This window comes from Capra hircus, chromosome 24 (genome assembly GCF_001704415.2).
Source record: "Capra hircus breed San Clemente chromosome 24, ASM170441v1, whole genome shotgun sequence".
NCBI lineage: Eukaryota > Metazoa > Chordata > Mammalia > Artiodactyla > Bovidae > Capra > Capra hircus.
Window position 1 is genome coordinate 55,842,139 of NC_030831.1, and position 25,871 is coordinate 55,868,009.

Genomic DNA, 25,871 nt, shown 5'->3' on the forward strand with positions numbered 1-25,871 from the left:
AGTACATGGGTTTTGAATTCACACCAGCGGGATTCTAATTTCAGCTCTATCATTCACTTGCTACATAGTTTTGGACAGATTACCTCTCAGTGCCTCAATTTTCTCAGCTGTAAAGGGGGGATAAGAATTTCTATCTGATAAAGCTGAGCTTGGGTCATTTGTAGAGATGTGGATGGACCTAGAGACTGTCATGCCGAGTGAAATAAGTTAGAAAGAGAAAAACAAATATCGTATATTAATGCATACATGTGGAATCTAGATAATAGTACAGTTGAAACTATTTTCAGAGCAGGAATAGAAACACAGACACAGAGAATGGACCTATGGACGTGGGGGGAAGGGGAGGGTGGGAGGGACTGGGAGATTAGGACTAACATCTATGCTGTGCTGTGCTTAGTCACGCAGTCTTGTCTGAATCTTTGTGACCCCATAGACTGTATGTAGCCCGCCAGGCTCCTCTGTCCACAGGATTCTCTAGGCAAGAATACTGGAATGGGTAGCCTCCCAACCCAGGGATTGAACCCAGGTCTCCCTCATTGCAGGCAGATTCTTTACCATCTGAGCCACTAGGGAAGCCCGTATATACACTACCGTGTGTAAAATAGATAACTAGTGGGAACCTGTACAGCCCAGGAAGCTCAGCTCAGTAGTCTGTGATGACTTAGATGGATGGGACTGGGGAAGGGGGTGGCCCAGGAGGGAGGGCATATGTGCATACATATAGCTGATTCATTTCGTTGTACAGGAGAAACTAAAGCAACATTTGTAAAGCAATTATACTCCAATTTCTTAAAAGCTGAAGCAATAATTTTTAAAGTACATATTAAACCTGGGTTGTTTTCCCCCCATCATTCTTCGGCCCCAGGGCTGGAAGATGGTCTTCACAGCTCAGCTGGCTCTAATCTTCTAAGTTCCTCATTTGAACACCGTCCTTCATGGCCAAGTATGAATTCCTCCAAGAACAAAATTGCAACTATACAGACGCTCCTCAAAGAATATCACTGTCCTTTGCAAGAAGACCTTGCAAAGCATGAAGTTGGTGTACATTGAAAATATATGCGCCTAACTAAGGTCTTTAAATTACCGTGGATCTTCTCCTTGATAAACAGATAACAGTTCTATTTGCAGTTTCCCACTGTCCAGGTGTATCTTCAGCAGCTTTCAATCCTGGAGCTGATTTTAACTCTTGAAAATGTCTACGCCTATTGATATGTTTTGTCCAAAGTCAATCTAGTTTCATTCTTATAAGGCTTTCTATGCTATGTAATCTTCACATATTTATTACTACTTTCACGTACATTTCTGTTGTTTTTGTATCTCATAGTCCCACCACCTATTTTTTTTCTTTTCATCATTTAAGTTCCTACGTGACCACCCACAAGTCGCCCTTTTCTGAAAATGTGCCTTTGCTTTCCATCTTCCAACGTTAAGACTGCAATGCTTATTAGGCTAACTGACATGCATTTTCAAACGAATCGCCCATCTCATTGTAGGTAAATCTTCCATCTCCATAAATAACTTTTCCTTCTGAACCCTATTTTTGTTACCCCTATGGGTTTACAGGTGAAAGACATTTTTCATGCTTTTTAGACATCATCATTCAAAACCCTTTTCCCTGATACGTAAGCCAAAAAGATTTATGGACAATAACGGCTCTAGGAATTTTCATATTTGATGTTTTCATCTTCAATTACAAATTCTTCTTACTCTTATGCACTGGTCTTGCTGTAACTTTGTTACGTTTTAGTTCTGTATAAAATAAAGCAAAGAGGAAAATAAAACAAACTGAATTCATGCAAGACAATGCAATGAAAATTCACATGGTAACAGAGACCACCTGGGCCTGAACAGAAAGACCTTCTCTCTACTAGGTGCCAGCTGCTGCCCCCTCTTGAGTCCTAATATTCATCTCTGCCATGAACACTTTACATTTCCATGTATCACACAATTATTCTTGCATTGATAAAATTATATTTTGTCTCTTATTGAACAGCTCATAAAAGGTCAAAAGTGAAAAAGTGTTCGTCACTCAATCATGTCCATGGACTGCAGCCCGCCAGGCTCCTCTGTCCATGGAATTCTCCAGACAAGAATATTGGAGTGGGTTGCCATTCCTTTCTCCAGGGGATCTTCCCAGTCCAACCCAGGGATTGAACCTGGGGCTCCTGCATTGCAGGCAGATTCTTTACCATCAGAGCCACCATTAGGACATTATATAAATCAAGCTCACTTAAGCGATGGCTGTCAGGATATAATTCCATAAGCAACGGTGCAGTTATGCATTAATTAACATCAAGAGATGTTCATGATATGCTGCTAGTTCATAAAAGCTGGTTTCAAATCAGTGTTATGTAAAAATCATATCCTTATGTGTCTATCGATAAATTAGAACGTAACTATTAAAATTTTAAGGGTGGTTTTAGTGAGAATCTTATTTACTTCACAATCTACTTTGTGTGTGTGTGAGGCGTGCGTTTAGTCAATCAGTCGTTTCCAACTCTTTGCAACCCCATGGACTATAGCCCGCCAGGCTCCTTTGTCAGGGGGGATTCTAAAGGCAAGAATACTGGAGTGGGTTGCCATACTCTCTTCAGAGGATCATCTAATTATTTTCAGCTTGGAAATGGATTCATATGTTATCCCATTAATAGGACAACAGAGACAACCCACGTGACTGTGTCCATTTTTCACATTTATATGGATAGATAGATCACCAAGAGACCCTAACCTCTGCTCTGCACACTTTATTTATGTAGTCAGTGTTGATTGATTTTTCTATAACAATAACACTCAGGGACCTTCATGCCTTATCTACATAAATCAAATAGAAAAGGGTGATGAATGTCCAAGAACTCTAGTCACGTATAATATTTGTTATCTGTTGCTGAATAACAGATTATCCCAAAACTCGGCAGCTTAAAACAGAAAACATGTATTATCTCACTGTCTCAGTGGCTCAGGCATTTGGGCACAGTTTAACAGGGTGTCTCTGGTCCAAAGTCTCTCAGAAGACTGAAGTCAAGATGCTGATTGAATGCGTGGTCCCATCTGAAGCCTCGTCTAGGGGAGCTTCTGTTTTCAAGCTCATTCAAGTGGCTGCTGTCAGGATAAAGTTCCTCAGACGCTGTATCACACGGATTTCTGCAGAACACAGCTCACGACGTGGAAGCTGGCCTTCTTCAAAGTAAGTCAGCAAGAGAACATGAAAGAGCATGCAAGATGGAAGCCAGTTTCTGTATAACTAAATCTCAGGAGTAACACCCCATCATCTTTGCATTATGCTGTTGATTAGATGCCATCACTTGGTCCAGCCACACTGTGGGGAAGAGGATTACGCAAGGTGTGAATATAGGAGGTGGGGCCACTGGTATTGGTACACTGAAGGCTGTTTGCCATACTGGCCTAGACCTGTGTATCACATACTTCCTCATCGCATCGGCTCACCAGCATAATTCATGTAACTTGCCACTTTATTTATGCCTGTTCTACAGGGCAGCCATCACTTGGAAAAATCTCAGCAACTATTGTATCTACCAGTCTAGCAACTGAACTTAACATAGCATATTTTGCAAAATGAAAAAAATGATCTTCCAAGAGAGTTAAATCTCTTAGAGAGTAAAGTGTGTCAAAAATAAAATCTTTCTCCATGCCATCTAAAAGAACTCACATTAGAACTGATTCAAATGTATTCTTTTTAATGGCTGAGTAATACTCGACCAATACAGTATTGTAAAGTAAAAAAATGAAATTTAAATAAAAGAAGAACTCACAAATGTTAAAAACAAAAGGTCGGATAAAGATACTTCAGGTATTACAAGGAAAACCTAAGTCAGAGGTTGCAATATCAACATCATGGAAATAGTTCAAAGTGAAATATTAAATGGGACAAAGGGGGCCATTTTATTTTTATAAATAAACACAAAGTATTTTTGTATTTGTATTTGTATCTCAAATTTGTATTTGAGACTGCAAAGTAAAATAAAGGTATAAACATATTGTATGCACCAAATCACACTCATCAAAATGCATATCAATTTATTTTACAAAAGAGAAACGACCTTTTTACCAAAACCTATTAAAACACAAGAAAGAAAATACAATTGTTTAACCATTTACAGTTATGCCAATTAGTTACAACCATACAAAATAAAGCATCAATAAATAAAATTCAAGTAAAAAGCACAAAAGTTAGTTATTCATCATGACCAAATAGAGTTGATGAATATGATGGTTCAGCTTGGAAGTGGATTAATATGTTATCACATTAATAGGACAAAGGATACAATCCATGTGACCATCTTGAGAGAGGGTAAAGTTAGAGGATGTGATGAAATTCACCATCAACCCCTATGTTTTAAAAATATTATCAATAAAGTAGATTTTCCTTAATATTATTTACAGAAGTATCTACTCTTGACAAAGTTTTCTAATAATATCAAGACTGGTACAAAGATTTCCATTATCACCATTTCTGTTTAAGATTATTCTGCAGTTCTAGTTAATACAACTAAACACAAAAACAAAATATGGTAAAGGAGAAAGAAAAATGGCCAGAAATTATGGATGTTATGGTTGCTTACCTATGAAAAATATTGGAGGAAGGAGATTTATCTGAAAAAGGATTAGAACTGACATCTGGGTTAGTATTCAGCTGCTGTGCCATAGGAAGGCTGCACAAACCATTCACACCCAGGATCTGTGCTGACTGGTTGGTTCTCAGGCTCCACCAGTGATTAAAGTATTTGTAATTGTGGCTGCTAGTAAGATACATCATTAAGAAGGCTAGCAATGAACCAGCAGGTAAAATCAGCATCTTTCCTTACAGACCAATTGCGATCAGTAAAAAAATATGATACCGTGATCTTACATACAATAGTAACCAAAGACATAAAATGTCTAGGAATGAACTGGACCAAAAATATGCAGGAACCCTTGAATGAAAAGTATTAAGTTTTACTGAGGATCATATAAGCAGACTTGAAGACAGAAAATTTTTATTCCTATAGTAAGAATACCTGATGGGGCAGGTTCTCTGCAAATTAATCTTTAAATAGTGACTCAATCCTTCTGAAAATCCAGTGAAATTTCTTTTTGGAGCTTGATAAAATTCTGGTAGAATAAACATGTAAAAATATTTTGAAAATGAAGAGTGATAAGTTGGGATTTTCCTTAGCAGATATTTGAATGTGTTATAAAGCCACAATACTTAGAATAATTTGACACTGGTGCCAACACAGACACAGCAGTGAAATCAAGTAGAAAATCCCAAAGCAGCTCAATGTATATTTTAGAATTTAGTGTATGATAAAGATGGCATTTCAAATCTGTGGGGAAAAGATAAATTATTCAATTAATAGCTGACTATTTTTATGACCTTGAAGTTGCACGTGGCTTTTTGACATGACACTATGAGAAGAAATCATGTAGGAAAATCAGAAGACTTTTAACCTCCAAAAAATTCTACTGACAAAAAGTAAAGAGCAAAATAAACTAAGGAAGATTGTTTAACAAAACAACATCAATATTCCTTTACTCATCGATCTGTTCCTAGATCCTGCAACCATACCTGGCAGATACTAGGCAGTTGAAAAAATGGCTACATAAAGAGGCCTTGCCTGTCAGTAAGGAAAACAAGGACACTTTTAGCAATGCTAACAATTAGCGAGAGGCATGAGTCAAAAGAAAGAAATGTGAAAAGGCAGGAAAGCCCTTCAAACATTACTAATCTCATCAGCAATAAGATAAAGAAAAATTAACAGTTCACCCCTTTTCATCTATTTCTGCCATTTTTTGTTATTCTGAACTGGCCAAATGTAGAAAGAATATTTGTCAACTGCTGACATGAATTCATAAAGTCTCTCTCATAGAAATTTGTGCAAGGTAATTAAAAATCTATATATAAAACTGCAGACTTTCTGACCTAGCAATCCCACTGTTAGGAATTTTCCCCTAAGGAAATTACTAAACAAATGTGCACAGATGTAAATACAAGGATATTCATCAAGCACTGTTATAAGAGTAAACAGCTAGAAAAACTAAAAACACGTGCTCAAAAACAGGGACTTGGTTTCATAAATTTGGGTACACTTCTTTGATGGAATACCTCCCGGCCAGGATAAGCAGTGATGCAATTATGCATTAAGTAACGTCAAGATGTTTATGATCCACTGCTAGCTTAGAAAAGTTGGTTTCAAATCAGTACTATGTAAAAATCATATCTTTATATGCCTACTGATAAAATGGAAGATAAATATTAACATTTTCATGGTGTTTTCATGGGGATTTTTTTCTTCTTCACAGTCTGCTATATGGTCTAAATATTTTCAATAAATGTGATACTTATATAACAAAAGTAGTAATTTTTTAAAACAGAAGAAAAGTGGCACTTAATATTTTGGAAAGAAATCTGATGTTTCTATCTCCTGAGCTTACTGTTTTACTTTGAATGGCATGTTTTCACTAGACCTTTATAACCTAGAGGCATTTTCTAGATGATAGCATCTGGTTACTACTCTGTGGAAACCTCTAAATTATTCTCCATCTTCTACCACGATATTCATCTACTACCTCCAACCCTTTCACTCCATTTCCCTATTTTATTTTTTAGTTTTCTTTGTAATGTTCCATGTGAAATTATTTTATTGACATGTTTGCCTACTTCTTTATTATTCATGTTTCTCCATCATAGTGTAACCTCCACGGGGGCAGGGATTTGAATTGTTCATGTTCAGAGGTATTTCCCAGACTGGCATATGGTAGATGTTCAATAAATACATGTTGAATGAATGAACAAACCAATGAGTTGGTTATGGAAGAGTTGATTTATTGTGTGTGTGTGTGCACGTGTGTGTGTGCATGCACGCGTGTGTGTGCGTGCGTGTGTGTGTGCGTGCGCGTGTGTGTGTGCGTGCGCGTGTGTGTGTGCGTGCCTGCTCAGTAGCTCAGCAACGTCCAACTCTTTGCAGCCCCATGGACTGTAGCCTGCCAAGCTTCTCTGTCAATGGATTTTTCCACACAAGAATACTGGAGTAGGTTTCCATTTCCTGCTCCAGGGGATCTTCCTGACTCAGGGGTTGAACCGACATCTCCTGTGACTCCTGCATTGGCAGGCAGATTCTTTATCACTAGCGCCACCTGGGAAGCCCCTTACTTTGTATGATTAGGCAAATATTCTCTGCTTCCTGGAAACTTCCTGAATTACACCTGCTAATTTCCTCTATCAAACACTGATGCTGATCTACCAGGCAATGGTGTTTGGTAGACATCACTCAAGTCTAGAGGTCAGTGGAGCTGAGATGCAGTTCTTGATCTGAGCACAAATGAGCTTGTTAACATGTCAATTTTGCTGTCCTTGCTAAGCAAGACTGGCTCTGCCGAAAGCTGCAGAGGGGCCAGATACCAAGCCGCTCTCCTTGTTCCACCCCTGTGCTGTTTCACCTCTTCAGCAGGGGTCACATTCTCTCCTGCATGCCCCCATCCTCTCCCACTTGATGGACACAAAGTCTGCTTGAGTGGCCCTCAGGTGTGCCCTGCACACCCCCGGAACACTGACTCGCATCCTCCCATTTATGATCCTCATCACTTGCCTCTTGTGTGTTAGTCGTTCAGTCATGTCCAACTCTTTGTGACCCCATGGACTATAGCCCACCAGGCTCCTCCGTCCATGGAATTCTCCAGGCAAGAATACTGAAGTGGGGCTGCCATTTCCTTCTCCAGGGGATCTTCCCCAACAGGGACCTTCCCGACCAGGGATTGAACCCGGGTCTCCTGTATTGCAGGCAGATGCTTTACCATCTGAGCTACTAGAGAAGCCCCAGTAATTGGTTAATTCCTTCACATATCTCCCTGAATGAAAGTCACTCAGTCGTGTCCTACTCTTTGTGACTCCTTGGACCATACAGTCCAAGGAATTCTCCAGGCCAGAATAGTGGAGTGGATAGCCTTTCCCTTCTCCAGGGGATCTTCCCAACCCAGGGATTGAACCCCAGGTCTCCCGCATTGCAGGCGGATTCTTTACCAGCTGAGCCACAGGGAAGCCCATGCCTCTCATAGAAACCCACCTTCAGAGCAGTATCCAAAAAATCGCACACAGACTGTCCTGCTCTACCTGCTTGCTCATCAAATCACAACGATTTTTCTTCAGTCTGCCAAACAGGAATCCCTGGGCAGAATCATTGGCACCTAGTGACTTATAAAGCTGAGATGACAAAAACAGGCTAGACAGTTATAAGACACATTTACCAGTCACCCATGTGTGATCCCAGAAAAAAGCTTTTAAAAAACAAATCACAATGCTTTCCCATGAAAAATAATTAGATTAATAATAGATGTTACCAGTAGTCATTCAAGTCTTTAAACGCCACGAGCCGTGTGAAAGGTCTAAGACGTTGGATACACTCCTAGCTCAGTGGACTCAAGATCTAAATGGTAAATGTGAGATATTATTATCTGAGCCTCCAGGACTGCCTTGGCACTGGGAGGAATGGTATTGCAATCTCTGATTTAATCCTCCCCTATTTTTTTTTTTTTTTTGCAGATATTTATAACAGCTGCGGAAAGGTATTCCTAGCAGCAAGCTGGCATGCAATTTCTCAGGCTGAGAGCAAATAAATAGAAAAAAAAATCTAAGTGGATGAATTTGCTCAAGTTTTAGAGCTGAAAAAAATCACAGAAGAGTTGAAGCTCAGATCTAGAGAGCGTTAAGTGATGTCAGGGAAGAGGTAATTATCCAAATAATCCAAGCTCCAAGCCCCTTGTTCTTCAATTTTCTAAATAACATAGGCCAAATCTGATTTGCTCTCATGTATGGGGTTGCCGATCACTGCATTTGAAGACGCTGCATACAAGATTACCAAGCGTGGACTGGACTTTCCAGAATCAGATTTATCTGATTACAGAAGCCTTTGGTATTTAAATAGAAAACCTTCATTTGTAATAAATTTAGCTCTTCTCTTTTTGGGGGGAGATGAGGGGAGGGGAATTATGTACTGTGTGTTTTTCATAATTTGAAAACATATTGTAAGAATTTAATTAAAGGACTTTAGGAAAGATGGTGAAGGTGCTCATGCATCATGGGAGACAACCTGACCTGGAGGGAAAACAGGTGCATTAAGACTGGAAGACTTCACCATTCATTTCTACATGCAACGTCAGATACTCAGGAAATAGCGATTAATGGCAAAGCTTGAAAGGGAAGGCAGTCCTTGAAACACGCATTCTGGCCAGCTGAAGAGTTACTAGCAATGACAGCACCTTCCACTCAAGCCACGTAGCTGGGACAGTGACTGCATCCACCCAGCAGTGTTATGCAGTGCCCTACAGTTATCCCTGGGCCAGAAAGATCCCCTGGAGAAGGAAATGGCAACCCACTCCATATTCTTGCCTGAAGAATCCCATGGACAGAGGAGCCTGGCAGGCTACAGTCCATGGGGTCACAAAGAGTTGGACATGACTGAAGTGACTTCACTTCACTTAGTTGCCAAGCCAGTTTAATAGACACTGTCTCATCTGATTGTCATATTTTCCTTTTGAGAAGAACAGGCAGAATTTACTTCTCTGGAGCACAGAACCAGCTTCACACCTGACCTGTGAATATCTTCAAATAAACCAAACCAGTCGTCATATGGGCCAGGGTAAGAGTCAAGGCTGGAAAGTCTCAGAATTTCAAAATCCTTATGGGCGTATGAGTGCTCTATGGGTACACTTCCACAGCCTCCACTGCATCTACAGTTGCATTTTAAGAGTAAACAATTAGTTGCTACTCTGCTACTAACTGATCATATTGAGCAGTTTTATGTAATTTTCTAAGCATATCACATACATTATGTTTCATGCTCATAACAGCTCTAAAGGGCACTCAATAAATAGCCATCAAATGAATGGCCTGACTTAAGTCAGTTAAGCAGCGCTTGGTGATATGGCTTTTCCTTCACAACCCATAGCATCATGACCTTCATTTGACTCCTTCTGAAAGTATCTGGATGCTAAGAAAAGAAGGGAATATAGTAAGAGTTACATATGTGAGCTATTATTGCCTAAAGATGAGACGATTGTGTGGCTTATTATGAATATGGTTGTCAGCAAGAAAGACATTGCCCCTGTTTTATCAAAATTTAATCTAGGGGATAAGACAGATATTCGAAAAAGCAGGAACTCTAAGATTCTGTCATAACTGATAAGGAAGTAGATGTATTAGTCAGTGTAATTTAAGTTAGCTGATGTAATAACCAAACCTCACATTTCAATGGCTTGTCACAGCAAGTGTTTATTTCTTACAATTATAGCTGCAGACGGGCAGCTCTCCTCCCAAGGGTGACTCAAGGATTCAGATCCTCTCTTCTGGCTTCATTTACCCTCCAGGACCTCCCCAAAGTATTTTTTCCTAAATTCTCGCTATCCAGCTAGTCAGGGAGAGGAGAGAAACAGCCTGGAAGATAATACGCCTGACCCTTAACCAGTCCTGATTGTTACACACACCATTCAAGCTCTCATTTCAGCTATGGGAATGAGCCGTAATGCTCCACCTGGATGCAAGGGGGTGGGAAATGAAGTTCCTGAAGTGACAGCCACTTATCAGCCTAAGCTCTGTTCAATAGAAGGAAAAACGTCGCTTGTGAGTCAGATGCGCTTCTGTCACAGGAATGTGTGAGACTGTATAGGTGGGGGGAGTCTAAACAACACTGAAGAGGGGGGAAGCTTCTTTGAGGAAGTGATGTCTTACCTCATGCTGATCAGCCGTGCTGAGCAGGCTGAAGTTTATCTTAAAGCAGTGAAGGCAAATTGCGTTGAGCAACGCGATCTGCTATGAATTTCAGCAACATCACTCTGACTCCATCATAGACATTGGACTCACAGAGAACAGGGCTCTTGGAAGAGGTGCCATGACTCATAAGAAATGATGAAGATCTAAACTAAAGAGGTAGTAACTGTGTCGAAGAAGATGAGAGAAAGTACTTGAGTCCACTGGACTGAGCAATAAATTGGACAGAGATAGGGAAGGGAAGCCAGCAACAGTGGTCCAGGGTCTGGTTTGTCCAACTCGAGGGAATGTAATGCAATTAAAAAGAAATGAAGGAAGATGGTGCTTGTGGGAAAGAGGATGTTTATTTCTATTTTGGATGATGCTAAATTTGAAGCAAAATACTTCATGAAGGAGATGCAGGTTTGATCCCTGGGTCAGTAAGATCCCAAGGAGGAAAAAAGGGCAACCCATTCCAGAATTCTTGCCTGGAAAATTCCATGGACAGAGGGGCCTGGCGGTCTAGAGTCTGCAGACGTTGCATGTAGAGCTGGACACGACGGAGACTGAGCAGGCACTCACTGGGCATCCAGATGCAGAAAAAATATATTTAGGTCTGAAATTTCAGGATTGAAATCTGGGATGGAAATCATCAGCTTCTATCACTCTGACTTGGAAGTCATCAGCTGACCTGGAAGTCTTGAGGGAACCTTGGAAGATTCACGTGACCACCAAGGCTACCCTATTTGAACTTCATCTCATGGGTAAGGAGCCCTTCCTTCTCGTTGGATTTGCAGCTTCCTCTCACCTAGGAGACCTCACTGCTGCTTCCCCTGCCATCCTGGTGTCCTGTCTTCCCCGGCTCTCTCCTTGCTCAGCCACCGTCTTGGTGATGGCCTCCGTGCCTTAAACAAGCTCTGTTCTCCCTCAGAGTCCTGTTCCTCCGCTTCTCATCTTTATTGAAGCATAAGCTCTCTATGGCCTCTGCAGACTGTTGATGGCTGCTGTGCATTTCTCCACTACAGAAGTACTCCCTGACTCCAGCCAAGTCCTCCCCGCCCCATGCTGGGGTTGACGGTGACATTTCTGAGCACCAAGCCCTGCCACTCTGCCCCGGGTTCAGAAAGCACAGCAACTCCTCGACCAAGCAGAAATGAAGAGCTGCCTTTGCCCCAGCCAGGGGTTGTCCTGTCTCACACACCCACATTTGCATGAGTCCTCGCCTTGTTTCCACTCTGCCAGTTTTGCTTGCGTGTCTGGCACTAGGGGTGGCTCCCAGGGCATTTTGCAACCCTCTTCTTTCACCCAGAAGGAAAGCAGACCACTCTGACCCCAATTTACTGGCGAATGCCAACTGACAGGTGGCTGGGGTGAAGGGAGGGTGATGATCCTGCAGGGCACTCCCAGCAGGCAGAGGATCGGGGTACCAGATTGGCACCCACAGTCGCAGCTTAAAGCTGTCAACAACAGCCAGACTCCTGGATGCCGAACTCTCCTGTCATTCCCCCGCAATCTTGGAATGTTCTCAGAGCAGTTTGAATACTAATGCAAAGAGAGGTTCTCAGAAGCCACACTCATTCTAGGAATTGGAGGGCTAAAAGTGTCTCATACTTTTCTAAATCCATGCAATGTACAGATTCACCCCCCCCAAACCAATCTTAATCTCCCCAAAGATGGAGGAGAGAGCGATTGCTAGACATGTACCAGAAACAATACTCTGCATCTTGATACCTCCCTGCTTCTCCATCGTTATTTCTAATATATTGGGGTGTAGGGTCTTACTGCTTGTGCAGCTTTCTAAAGACTCCTCTTGCAGGGGTAGCATGCTCTCTCCAACATCACAGAGGCCCGATGAATTTTCATGGTAGAACACATTGGCATCGGAGTCACTTGATGCTAAGCTTTACTCATGAGTAAACCTCTCTCCAGCTCTAGATGCCACTCTCAGAAATTCACCTTTTCCTTTCCTGAGATAGGAAGATCCCTCCCCTCTGCCCCCAAGACTGCTCAACATCTACATAACACCCTCATAATCTTTCTCTTTCCCGGTCACACCCAGCAGCTTCCCCTTGTACCCCATGTAACCAGATTTCCCCATGGCCTTTGGGCAACTTTGTAACCAAATGGAAACAGCTTATTTGCTCTAAGACACCTTCTGGATATTTCCTGCTAGTCTCTCCACCTTTTCCCATCCTGCCCTTTGCCTTAGGAGGCTGACTCTTGAGGACTGAGTTATGGGGCTCCCTGGCCTGACCACAATGGGAGTTTGGCCAGTGGCAGCTCCCAGCAGGAGACAGAGGCTGGGAAGAAAGTGAGAACGGAGTTCGTATGGCCCAGTCCCATCCCTGCCAGGCAGGCATGGTGGCCGCCTCCCTCTCCGGGTCATCATTCCTGTTGGGGGCCCTCTCCTTGTAGCTGCCCTCTCTGGGGTCTCCATAGCAGCTCTTCCCTTCCCTTCAGGCCTGGGGAGGCAGTGACTCCACGCTATTACCAGCCTTGGAATACTGCAATGCCCCTCTTTGGCTTCCCCAAACCTTTGTAAAGATTTCCTTGATGAAACTCCCCACAAATACCAAGTTTAACTCCACCCTCTATTTCCTGCCAGAACCCTGACTGATGTAGGAGACTCTCACTACTCCATGACGAAAGATTTTTGTTAATTTATTTCAACTTCACTGAACAGCTACTGACTGACTGTCTACTGTGTGTCAGGTCCCGTTCTTCTCAATGCTGCTACTGCTGCTAAGTCGCTTCAATCGTGTCCAGCTCCGTGCAGCCCCATAGACGGCAGCCCACCAGGCTGCCCCGTCCCTAGGAGTCTCCAGGCAAGAACACTGGAGTGGGTTGCCATTTCCTTCTCCAATCTTCTCAATGGGGTTATGGCAATGAACAGAACAGAAAAAGTCCCTGCCTGCAAAGAGATTATGTTCTAATGAGGGAAAACTAACGATTTAAAAAATAAAAATGGAAACTACGTGACATGGCAGCAAGTGGTAAGTACAATGAAGAAAAGAAATACCAGGCAAATGGAGCAGGCCTGACGGTGGTTGGGAGGCACGCAGTACCGTTTTATGAGTAAACAAAGACGGTCTCCAGGAAAATAGACTTGGGTGTGAGTGTGATGAGGACACAAAGAAGTGTGGTACAGAGAGTCCCCTACTTTAGAAACTGCAGGTGACAAGCTTTCAGAGGTGCCAGCCCCTGTACGCCAGCTGTTGCACTCTACTACTGTACTTTTTAGGGTACTGAGCTGTAAGTTTTAAAAAGTTTTCTTTTTTTATGTGTTTGATTTTATGTACTTTTTGTCTGAAAAGCATTATAAATCTATTACCGTACAGTACTATATAGCCAGTTATGTTAGTCGGGTATGTAAGCTACCTTTTTGGACTTATGAACCAATTGGATGTACAAACGCACTTTCAGGATGGAACTCATTGGTGTGTAGGGCACTTAACTATACGTGGAATGCTGCCTGGAAAGAGTCTACATCCAGATTGCTGGTAATGAGCCAAACAATAATACATTAGCTGGGTTATTAATTGGTTGACAAAATATCTGGAAAATTCTGCCTAATTAATTGATCGGTACCTAGAAGGGATTTCAAACGACTGCCATAAGATTATGTTTTCACTGAAACATTCAAATTTCTTGTCAGTGACCAGACGGCATGCCCGTGAAGGCAGCCACCATGTACACCTTATAAAGAGCCATATTTAATACATAGTTTAGAGGATAGTAGGTGTTCAATAAAAAATTAAGTGAATGAATATATAGGTTTTGCAGATAACATGAATCCAAGAAAGATAATGATTTTGATGGATGAGAAAATTAGGAATTAGCAGTATAAAATGATTATTCTTTATAAGAATAAATGCAAAGTTACGGAGCTGGGTCCAAAACACCAACAAGGCATCCTAAAAGCATATTGAATGAAGAAACTGAAGAGTTTCACTTAACCGTGGACTCAAGAATCAGCAGCAAGCTGATGAATTTGCATGGGAATCGATGCAGCCTTAGACTGTGTTAACGGAGATATGACATCTGAAGAAGATGCTAGTCCCGCTCAGGAGTATACTGGTCAGACCATAGGTGGAAAATCGCATTCATCTCTGGGTACCATCTTTAGAGAGCAAAGCACCAACTAGAGTAATTTTAGAAGACGGCAAAGTGACCAAAAGTGCTCCAGAAAGATCAGGTAAATAACCCGGGGTGCTGCAAACTGGGGCCAGGTATGGCGGTGAATAAAGGCAGACTCCAGTCCTCTGTCATCATGACAAAGGAGAATTAGACTCTGAGGCCTCTCCCAGGAGGGGAAAAACTAAGACTCACAGACGGAATCTATGTTCTATCAACAAAAAATTCATTGAGCATCCTACCTCCAGGCAGGCAGTATCTTCCTGTACTGTGCTGAGCAAAGCAGACAGTTTCTGCCTTCATTAAACTTATAATCTAGAGGGGAAACGGACATGAAGTAAACAATCGCGATATATATGTATATAAAGAGTTGTGAAGGACAAGAAGACAGTGTGATCAGAATTCTGGGAGGTTTTAGGGAAAGATTTATTTTGATTCAATTTTTGTTTTGTATAATTTTGTTTGGTTTAAGAGTTCAAAGGAACTGAAAAACAATGTTGCTGAAGCCTAGTGAGTAATTGGCCGAATAGTTGAATAATTGGGATGCCAATTAAGTGTTGGAGCAGATGAAGGAAAAGATATCAGTAATGGGTTAAACCAGGGTGGTGGCAATGCAAATAGAGAAAAACCCTTCTATTTAAGATATACTTTGGAGCAGAAATCTAAATGGCTTTAGGATATATTGGACAAGTAAGTCACAGCTTCACCAATTCACACTCTGATATTTTGTCATTATCTGGAGAAAACCTGATGCAAAATGTTTTACAGTTAGTATCTGTAAAGAAAATTCTCACTGAGTCAATGGAACAAATCTGAAGGGAAGGAATCCGGAAGGGAACATTTAACCTACTTCAGAGAATAAATATTTTTAAGGCCTTAGGCAAATGCCATCACTTAAGTAGACTCACAGGATCTCTATAATTTGAAATAAATGTCTGAAGTTCAAGCTTCTCACAGATCCAAATGAGTCTTTACCCCACAATCACTTATTCATTCAAAAATCTTTCTTTAACATTTAAAATATGCAAGGAGCTGTGTGGGTTGCAAAGATGAATCAGGAAAAAAGCTGGAACAAAAGTAACAGGAACACAGAATGTGTCCTAACTTAGGGCCTCTATGATAAGTACAAACCGCATGATCCAGGCAAAGAGTGAAAGTCTTGTTTGTGCTGTGCTTTGAAAGATGGCAAGGGTGGGGCATTCAGAAAAGATAGGCAGGCATTCTAGAACCATTAACAGTGTGAGCTCAAAGTAGCAAGAACATCAGAAACACAGGCTGGCCCAGTAGGAAGATTAATGTGTGCAGTAATAACCAGAAAACGTCAGCAAAACATTGAGTTGATGAAAACATGACAAGTAAAATAGTAATAAGTTTCTCCCCAAACATACCTGATGCATCATAGATCCATCCAGTCATATAAAGGGATGGTATCTTAATGTGCCAACTCTTCAATCCCATTGGTTTTCATCATAGCCTTGCTATGGCGTGGACATCTGAGCTAGGACCTAGGACTCCAGTGATCTTAACATCCAGGCTTCTGATCATTAGACCCTATTTCCACTTTAATTTCCTTTCCAACTTGGAGTGGTATTGTCTCTTTGTAATTAAGCTTTGAGGCCATCCAGATACTCCACCGATTTTCCTTGAAATGGCTCCCTTGATAGGGCTCCAGGATGCCAAGTGAGCCCATCCATGGGCATTTACCTGGGGCACAGTCACTTGAGGCGCCCCTGAGTTTCCTCATCTTTTTTCCTATCAGTCCCAATCTAGGCTGCATACTTCCAAGGTGTGGCTGAGTAGAGCTGGCTCCGGGGATTTTATGCCCAAATGGAGACAAGGAAATGCGGGATCAATGGTTACATACAGAGAAAATCAGCAGAAGACATTGCTCCTCCTGCCAAAAGAGCTGATCCATATCCTTTTGTCCAGAAATCCCCAGATAATTTTTTTGAAAGACATTCTCCCATAATACAACTTCCTTTCTTTAAAAACCATGATGTTTTTTGCCCAACTGTTAGTGTCTCGGAGAAGGCAATGGCAACCCACTCCAGTACTCTTGCCTGGAAAATCCCATGGACGGAGGCGCCTAGTAGGCTGCAGTGCATAGGGTCGCTATGAGTCAGACACGACTGAGCAACTTCACTTTCTCTTTTCATTTTCATGCATTGGAGAAGGAAATGGCAACCCACTCCAGTGTTCTTGCCTGGAAAATCCCAGGGATGGGGGAGCCTGGTGGGCTGCCGTCTACGGGGTCACACAGAGTCGGACACGACTGAAGCGACGCAGCAGCAGCAGCAGCAACAACTGTTAGTGTCTATTTCTTCTGAGCAATTTACTACTTTCAAAAACGACTCTTCAGGATCAAGAACTTGCTGTTGTTCAGTTGCTCAGTCGTATCTGACCGTGACCTCACGCACTGCAGCACACGAGGCTTCTCTGTCCATCACCATCTCCCGGAGTTTGCTCAAACTCATGGCCACGGAGCGGATGATGCCATCCAACCATCTCCTCTTCTGTCGTCCCCTTCTCCTCCTGCTCTCAATCTTTCGCAGCATCGGGGTCTTTTCCGACGAGTTGACTCTTCACATCAGGTGGCCAAAGTATTGAACATCAGTTCAGCTTTAGCATCAGTCCTTCCAGTGAATATTCAGGGTTGATTTCCTTTAAGATTGACTGGTTTGATCTCTTTGCAGTCCAAGGAACTCTCAGGAGTCTTCTCCGACACCACAGTTCAAAAGCATCAATTCTTCAGTGCCCAATCTTCTTTATGGTCCCACTCTTACATCTGTACATGACTACTAAAAAAAAAAAAAACCTTTGACTATACAGACCTTTGTCAGCAAAGTAGGACTAAACCTGCACAGGACAAAATCTGTGACCTTAACCTCATTATGGCTCTGTCCTAACCTGAACTTTCTGGCCTTAATAATGAGGTACTAAGACTCAAGAGCCTCAAATAAGACACAGCACTCAGCTGTCTCCGGCAGCCTCATCGTTATGCCCAAGATGTTACCATTTGTCTGGTCCGAGGGAGCTCAGTGCCTGCATTTCCCTGGAGGGCCACCTAGGGAGTTTCCCACATTGAAGGATGGTTTATTTAACTTATCACAGCAAGCGCTAGTGAAAGATGGTGAGGTTCACAGAATAACGACCACCTGTCATCTCTTATTAGCCAGATATTCCACGCTGGAGATTTGTTATATTAAGAGGTACTGAAATTACTTACATCAGATAACTGAATTATAATTAAATGTTATGTAGATCATTAAAACACCGTTGTTCTGTGATAGGGAAACATAAATAATGGCTTCAAAACAGGCTGATTACAAAAATAGGTTATTTCTAGATGCTGTCAGTTTGTCATGAAGTGGAGTCCTTGCCAGACCTGCCTGACCTCACAGCTCATCCTCCACCCGTGCTCTGCTAACAGCCCCAGCCCAGGCACTGGAGAGAGCCTCGCAGGCTTCACAGGCTCGTGGGATAGAGATCTCAGAGCAGAGATCTCCTGTTAATTCCTGGGGCACCACGGAGCCTGAAGAGAACCCACATAAGAACGGACTCCTCAGCCATGAAACCTCTAGCTCCTCCAAGGGACTTTACTGCAGGGGGAAAGAAACTCACAAAAAGTTCAAGGGATGGTAAAAATCACCATCCTAAAGTGTTTCTCCATTTCAGGGTCAGTTCAAAATCTCCCAGGGAAAATCTGAGCACGGGGAGTGAAGTCTTCACTGTACTCAAGTTTAGCCTTCTCTCTGTTCCCTTTTCCAGGGTGATCTCTTCCCAGAAGAGCCCAGCTCACCGCAGGACCCCCTCCCCTGAGATCCTGAAGCATATGGTGTTCACACCACTCCTTACCCCTTTGTAGACCTCTCTAGAACCACCATGCGGTCCAGTCCTTTTGTCTGTCTCTTCCACTAATATTTACCTTTCACATGTCAACCATTTCTACTCTGTGTAAAAGTATACGTCATGCCAGAGAAAGACAGATATCACAGGATATTACTTATATGTGGACTCAAGAAAGAGAATACAAATGAACTCATTTACAATATAGTCATAGATGTAGGAAACAAACTTATGGTTACCAAGTAAGAGGAGGGAAGGTATAAACTAGAAGATAGGGCTGACATAGATATGTAAAATACATAACTCATAAGGACCTACTGAATAGCACAGGAAACTGAATTCGATACTCTCTAATGACCAATATGGAGAAAGGATCTTAAAAAGAGTAGGTATGTATAGGTATAACTGATTCACTTTGCTCAACACCTGAAACTAACACAACGTTGTGAATCAACTACACTGCAATAAAAATTTTAAAAATAAATTCTGGGGGGGAAAAGGCATAAATCATGGGAGATCAGGACCTTGTTTTTTGCCCGTCTGGTTCACCCATAGAACCTATGAAGAAATGAAATTTGTATTTTAAGGCAGGACCAGAACAATTAAACATATAGGGACAGAGTCTCTGTTTAGGAAGGTGAAAAATTCTGGAGATGGATGATAGTGAGAGTCACACAGCAATGTGCCGCTGATCCGTGCAGATAGCTATGGTTAAAATAGTCTTTTATATTATGCGACTTTTACCACAGTGAAAAATATTTTAAAAATAAAGTGTTTAATCAAAACTTTAAAATAAAATTCTCTCTCTGTTTGTTTGGGCCTCCTCCTCCCCTGTTATGCAGAGCACATTTACATCACACACTAACCAGCGCTCCTCAAAGATGGGGATGCCTGATCCCCCATAAAGATCAGTTTGTTTTCCTTTCTTCCTACCCCAACAATGTAACTTCGTAAGAGAATAGTGTTCTTCCCCAGCTCTGTACAAGGTCGTGGTGACTCACTGTTCACTTTGTACATGCTTATCCGCGGTCCTTGGGAACTCTATGTTAAGTATCAGCATGTCATTTTCATGTACGATCCTCTGTCTCAAAAATGCATATGACTGTGCCTTCAACTTCTAACAGGTGGAAGAGTTCTCAGAGCTTCTGAGAGTCTGTTTCTTGGGTTATAATTCTCGCTTTGGCTTGAATAAATTGTCTTTTCTTTTCTTCTTAACTCGATTGCTTAATTGAATTTTCATCAATACCTGTCATACGATAAAGTAGGTATACAAAAAAAAAAAAAAAACAACCTGCTGTTTGGTTAGAAAAAGATGGTATTGGAAAAAATCACAAAATCAAGGGAAACTTTATGTAGCAAATACATAATAATTCAGTGTGAACACATACATGAAGTTCAGTACAATTCAATATGAGGCAATACTGAAAGCATGAATCAAAGAAAATTATAGGGACCTCCTTGGTGATCCAGAAGTTCAATCTCTGGTCAGGGTGCTAAGATCCCACATGCCTCATGACCAAAAAAAAAGTAACATAAAACGGGAGCAATATTGTAACAGATTCAATAAAGACTAAAAATGTTTCACATTAGAAAAACAAGTTTAGCCTACTTTTAATTACTTTAAGGAAATTATTATGTTCTCAGGACCTGAAGAACTCAGATTCAGTTAGTTTAAACTGCGGATGCAAAACTCACATGAATACCTAAGGTATTCAACTTAATACATGTCTGTAATAAGTTGTAATAGAAACAAAAGTGGGAGCTTGTAAATGCCTTCAAGTTCAGAAAAGAAACCTCTCTTTGCAGCAATACTGACTTGGTTCCCACTTAGGCATGACTTATCTGTTACTTTGGTTACCTGGCAAACACACCCAAGTGGTCAGAGCATCAGTGACTGCACATATGTTTGGGGATTCTGTCCCATGTCTACATTTGCTGTATGGATTCTTTCTTCCCTCAACCGCACTCATCATTAAACACAGCAGCCTGATCTGCAGCCTGAACCCTCAGCTCCTCGTAATTCCTCCTGTGTAAACCTGCTGGATCGTGTAGTGCAGCAAAAGAGACAGGCTTTTGTTCTAGGCAGCACGGGGCCAAATTCTACTCCTTTGCTATCAACGAAGACAAGGGTAGATTAAGAAGTGTCTATGGCCTATTTTTGAAGTGTGAATAATAATATATCCTCACAGTGATGCTGAAGCTGAAGCTCCAATACTTTGGCCACCTGATGCAAAGAGCTGACTTATTAGAAAAGACCCTGATGCTGGGAAAGACTGAGGGCAAGAGGAGAAGGGGGGAAACAGAGGATGAGATGGTTGGATGGCATCACTGACTTAGTGGACATGAGTTTGAGCAGACTCCAGGAGATAGTGAAGGACAGGGAAGCCTGGCATGCTGCAGTCCATGGGGTCACAAAGAGTCGGACATGACTTAATGACTGAACAACAACATCCACAGTGATTTTTGGCAGGTCCAACAGGTTCTCAATATAAGTTATTTCCCCTCAGTCACCCTGGCCAGAGTCTCTGCTGGGAGCTGGGCTCTATGTCCATCGCCTCCATCACTAGCTGGACTCTTACTCTAAGTCAGTAACTGTAGGAAACAAGATCCTCCATTATTCTGCCTGCAAATGCCACCCTGCCTGCAGACACCTGCTGGCATTCTCTGCCTGCCAGATTGGATCCACTTCAGTCTTGGATCGGAGCCCAGATACAGGTCAAAGTCACCACATGACTTTGAGGAAGTGTAACTTGGAGTCCCAGCCAACACCACCCTATCCCTGCCCGTGGCCATCTTCACTTCCTCTGTCTCCAGCCTGAGCTCAAGTCCCAGAGTGAAATATCTACTTTAAAGGAAGACACTGTCTGCTGGCCCCTGGGAAGTGCAAACTGAGGCCCACAAAAATCAATATGATTCCCACTTGCATCATCTGACCTAAAGTCTAAAAGTGCTTTATAATGTTCTTTTGTTATATTGTAAAGCCCTATCAGAAAAAAATTAGATACAAATATTATGTAAAGAGAAGAAACATTTACATAAGGATTATATCCAGATCCTGTCTGATTAGGAGAGGTTAAAAAAGCAGTGGTTAAATGCAGAAATTCATGAGCCCAGTAGTCCAGGTTTGAAACCTGAATTCATTGTGTCACCTGGGATAATTTATTTAATCCCCCTATTCCTCAGTCTCTTTATCTGTAAAATGAGGGTATGAATAGAAACTAGCTCATAGCGATTTTGAGTATTAAATCAATGAATGAATTTTTTATGGCGTCTACAAGAGACTTTCTTTTTCTTAACTTTTTCTTTTAGATTGGAGTATAGCTGATTAACAATGTTGTGATTGTTTCAGGTGAACAGTGAAGGGACTCAGCCATAGATACTGTGTTCATTCTCCCCCTAAACTCCCCTCCTACCCAGGCAGGCAGGTAACAAAGAGCAGAGTTCCCTGTGGCATACAATAGGCCCTTGCTAGTAACCCATTTTAAATATAGCAGTGTGTTCATGCTCACCCACACTCCCTACCTATCTCTTCCCTGATCCTTCCCTTCTGGCAGCCATGGGTTCGTTCTCTAGGCCTATGAATCTGTTTCCTAAACTAATGCATCCAGGGCACCTAAACGACGTGCCTGCCACGCGGTGAGTGGCAGGGTCCGGGTGATCCTGATGGTGAAGACTACTGTCAGCTGATGGACTTTGCGGGATATAGATGGGAAATTCATTCCAGTTTCAAAATGTGCATTATAAACCGTTCTCAGAGGTGGAGTACTGTCATGAGTTCAGTTGTCCAATTACAACTGAGGTTGTTACACAACCCTCACCATTTGTATGTTGGAGTCCTAACCCCCAGCACCTCAGAATGTGAATGTGCTTGGAAATAGGGTCGTCACAGATGTAAGTAGTTAAGGTAAGGTCGCACTGGGCCCCTAATCCAATACGACTTTTTATGATGAAGCAATATCATTATGGAAAGGGGAAATTTGGATACAGCCACACACATATGGTCCCGTCACTAAAATGAGAAGGTCTTGCTTTGGGAAGCAGCACATTACGCACCCTACAGGCTTCACAGAGCACACACTCCCTGGAAGCATCTCCACTAATACAACAGGGAAACACACACGTCATGCAAACATCAAAGTAGAGGGCAGAGTGACGCATTTAAAAACCAGCGTGTCCAGGGATTTCAAACGACCTCCGCAGCTAGGAGAGAGGCGCGGAAGAGTCCTCGGTAGGGACCAACCCTGCCAATGCCTCGATTTTGGACTTCCAGCCTCCAGACCTGGGAGACAATACATGTCTGTTGTTGAAGTCATCAGTTTACGGTACTCTGTTACAGCAGTCCTGTGACAAATACAGACAAATTACAAGGCCAGGTCCGGGTGTCAATTTTAGTTGAGGTCAGTCAAGCAAGAGCAGACACCTACGTGCACACTCATTCAATGTGTGATCAATGTCCCTTGAGTGGCTGGACGATTTGCGTAATGCAGTCAGGAGATCCCTCCTTTAGGCCAAGAATTCACTCCAGCACTGGCTGGGAAGCATTAAACTCCTGCATAATTCTTTCAAGCCAAGAAATCCAGGCTCAAGGATCCTGCCTGCCCTCCTTCCGTGCTGTCTCTAGTTCTAGCCCATCTTTCTCTGAACGTCCCTTCCCCAAAGGATTTGTACAGTCCACACTCACTCCCACATGTGAAATTCCCTCCCTTTTGTTCCTTCAACTTTCTGTGCAGAAGATGCCTTGCAGCAACCATCCGATTGGTTTTACAAATGCTATTTGGAAATCCAAGCAGAGCCACTGCTTTCTCAGATGCTTGGGAACTTGGTACTCCAAGTGATTCCTTTTTTTTTTTTTAATCCCAATTTCAGGATCACTCTGCTTGGCTCTACAGAGTGGGGCAAGAAGGATGAGTGGAGACAATCTTCCCTCCCCCGACCTCAAGAGAAACAAGCAGCTTTCCCTGGAAGGCACCAGCACCACAACAAACAAATAATAAATATTCTTTCACTAAAATGATAAGTCTCACTTCAGTAAGCAACACATTATACACCATACTGGTGTAATAAAGTGCACATCCCCTCGAATCATTCCCACTAATACAATGCATTCAGTGCTCATATGATTACACTTTTACAGCCTGTTAGCAAAAACACATACAATTGCAAAGTGCTGCTAATGCAATGTGACAGAATACTGTTATTACAAGAAGAAGTTGTCAGCACCGAGCAATTGATTTTCCTTCATCCTCTTCCTGCTTCTGCCCGTGCTCCCCACCTCTCCTGGAGATGTTTATTATGTACTCGAGGTGCAGTCCTTTCTCTGAGTCAATTCCCGTAGAGTGCAGGGGAGTAATACAGAGACAGGAAAAGTTATCACTCTCCTAGGTGTTCTAAGGGAGAGAAAAACTTACTTACGGGATATTTTCTTCTCCACGTCTTTATTAAAGCTTGGGCAACTCTGGCTCCTTTCCTTCAGCTGAATGACTTTGTCCTTTTATTCTGTTATCCAGTGCCTAAATATTGCCCCTGGCTCTTTCCTGCCCCTGTTTTCATAAAATAAAAACAAAAGTGGCTTTTAAGGATGAGGGTTCCTACGTTCCTGCTGATTGACTTCCACGCATTTTGAAGAGCAACGGTGGGACAAAAGGACACCTGGAGACCAAGAAGAGCAACGATTTGCTTATTGCCTGTGCACGGTTTCTTTACGAATGCCTGCTTCCCTTCACGACAGCATGTTAAACAATGATAGCAACACAATCTCGAATGACAGAATAGTACAACTGGACAGGAAATCGTCCAACCCCTTGTCATGATTTTACAGATAGGAAATTCAAGGCCCAGCAGTTAAGGAATTCTGAGTTCTCACCACTAGTTAGTATTAGAGCTGAATCTAGAAACCATTTTTGTTTGTTTGTTTTTTGCTTCTCTACCATACTATGTCATTAAATGTAACACACATCTACTTGTTAATGAATTACCTAAAGGCCCTTAACACCTCATTTTTCTGTTTCTTGGTTACTGTGAAATAGAAGAGTTCCACATGTCAATGTTGGTTCCAGGAAGAACAGATAAATCTATGAAAATCGTGTGATGGACTCCTGAAAGAGCAAGTTCTCAGAGAAAACATTAAATTATACTGGCTTTATAGATTCCATCTGGGGATGAGGCACCTTCCCAAAATACACAGAAGTGCTATTTCTCCCCTGCCCTATATCAGGGTGTTTCCCACGTCTTCCTTTCCCTCCTCTCCTCATTAAATGGATGCACCCTTTGTTGGTACCGAACATAAATGCTGACATCTCCTTTCTCACTCAGTGGATCTCATTATAACATCTGAATATCTGAGAGTCACATAAACCAATGGTCATATCAAGGTCCCCAAGCATCCTGCTGATTCAGATTAGGTTAAAGCCTTGGCCAGTTGGGTTTTGACTCACTGGGGCAATTTCATCTGTGGTTTTGGTTGCACTTACATTTTTGCAAACTGACAACAGAGTTTGGCATCTTTTCTCTTAAAGAGGACTTAGGTACCCCCATGAGTGAATAGAGGGTGTAGGTGCTGGTGGTATTAACCTGATTCTGGTTTTGACTTATGATGCCAACCAGCGAATATTTGTGGATGGCCAGCATTTAACTGGGGCCAAAAGTTACCTGCATTGAGTAGGGATTTGCAGCTACAGGTGTCTGTTCGAGAAGAGCCACTCTCTCTCTTGGCTACACACCCTTGAGCTGCCCACGCTAAGAAACAGAAGCAGGAAGAAAGCAAGGTGGACCTCACATAACTTAGCGCAGCAGCCCTCAGGTTGTCCTGGCCCATTGTGACAGAAGTGGTATGAGCCAAGTTCATAGGGTATGGAGAAACTTTGCACTATACCCATCTTGTCTTTATTACCCTCTTTCCCCCAGTTAACTTTTTTCTGGGGCCCCTTCCTACAAACCCATGGCAGCCTATCTCCAACAATTGTGGAAATGCCATTTCCCACATCTTCACCTGCCCACACGTCTGCTAACCAGGCTAAGCCCTTAGGTGGGAACCACCACTGGTGACCTTAACAATGGTGATTTCCTACAGTGCAACTTAATACTAATGGGTAGAAATTAAGACACTATGCGATTTCTGCTTTCTTTGTTTTTTTAACAAAAAACTTCTTGGACA